This window comes from Penaeus monodon, chromosome 33 (genome assembly GCF_015228065.2).
Source record: "Penaeus monodon isolate SGIC_2016 chromosome 33, NSTDA_Pmon_1, whole genome shotgun sequence".
NCBI lineage: Eukaryota > Metazoa > Arthropoda > Malacostraca > Decapoda > Penaeidae > Penaeus > Penaeus monodon.
This window is the reverse complement of record NC_051418.1, coordinates 11750056-11751658: the sequence shown is the minus strand read 5'-3', so window position 1 is coordinate 11751658 and position 1603 is coordinate 11750056. Positions and strand designations below refer to the sequence as shown.

Here is a 1603-nt window from a genome sequence, read left to right as displayed (position 1 = left end):
GTCACAGAGACCAATCACCCCTATCAAGTAGGTTATTCATAAAACTAGACTTCATTATTAGTAATATGGAATGTTATAGATTGATTCTGCCTAATTTATGTACTATATGACAGGTGTCAGAAGTGGACTTAGGGGCATAGCCAATATAATTATGAGGAAATAGCCTTACGATCGTAATTAGGTGGGTAATATACAATTATTTCCTCTCTTTATCACATTGCCCTCAAATTTTCCCTAGCTTTGTGCAGTCAATAGACCTTTTTGGTCTGACATCACAACATGTGTTGTTAATAGCAACCATTTCGTACTGGGTGAAAACAAACTGGTTTTCAATACTGATTTTCCAATACAGTTTGATCGTTTATTACGGTTTTACACGATTAAAATGTCTTTTCAATACTTTGATGAGTTACCAAAGGAAGCAAAAGAGAGATATTTGCAGAAATTAACGGTGGCCAATCTGAAAGAATGCCCATATCGACTTCCAGAAGGCTGTTGGTCTATCGATTTGGCAAGTTGGCCTAATTTGGAGTATCCTGATATTTATGAATATCTTGTCGAAACGCCAGGTAAGGTTACCCTGTTTTATCCATCTATCGGCATAATTTGAATTTAAACCTTTTCATCATGCATCAATGTATTTGTGCTCACCAGATTTAGACCCAATCATTTCAAATATGTTTCTTTATTTGTTAGGACCATACACGCACGAGGCCATGAAGTCCGGAAAAGGATTGGAGGCTCACAATACATTCCAGTCTGGCTGGGTCCAGAAAGTGTTATGCTTGAACACAGCGGATAACACACGTGTTCTAACAGCAAAGGTCCTTCATTCCCAAAGATTGTCTGAAGATTCATTGAGGCCTTGGGTAGCAATTAAAAAGGATGGAACAGTGATTTGTGCACATTTGTGCATGGCAGGGTATGCATCTTTTTACAGTATAAGAAATTTTTCAAAATATTTTATTTGTCTGAAACACACAGTGTTTTTGGTAGGGAGAGCTTTTGTCATCAGTAGCAGACAATAAACAAATATTTGGAGACAAGTCTTTTGTGTTTCTTGAACTGAAAAACATTTGGAATATAGTCCGGATGGTTTGGATCCGCAGATGGTTGACCTGAAAAGCAAGTAGGCCTAAATTGCTAAATGACAGACAAACATTGTATTGGTTCTCTATTGTAAATAATACTGACCTAAAAATATAATATTTGTTTCGAATTATTATAAAATGTAGTTGTGTGTAGTCTCACCTGTTTGAAAATGTTCCGAGCATACGTAAGCATACTTGCTTCCAGGATACCAAGTGTTTCCATCGGCATTCACTCTTCTCATGGCCTGTACCCACTGTTTCCATTTTTCCAACTTCTTCGACTTGTCAGGGAAAATATGGAAACTCACCTTCTTCTCCATCATGTTATGGTTTGAACGACCAAAAGCAACACAGCCTTTCGGCATTTTTTAAATTAGTATTCAGAAAGTTGTTTACTATGCTTAGTGTAAGTGCCTTCTACAGTGCAGAGAACGTGGTTTGTTTTCACCCTGCTGCTGTTGCTAAGCGCTGTTGCCAAGGCGAACCAAAAAAGTCTATTAAGTATACATATA

General features: G+C 37.4%; 1 protein-coding gene across 1 annotated transcript in view; it reads right to left on the bottom strand.

Moving 5' to 3' along the window:
- LOC119594037 (uncharacterized protein DDB_G0283697-like) overlaps positions 1 to 1603 on the bottom strand; it is a gene marked incomplete in the record, with an annotated part of 31250 nt that overhangs the window by 28980 nt on the left and 667 nt on the right.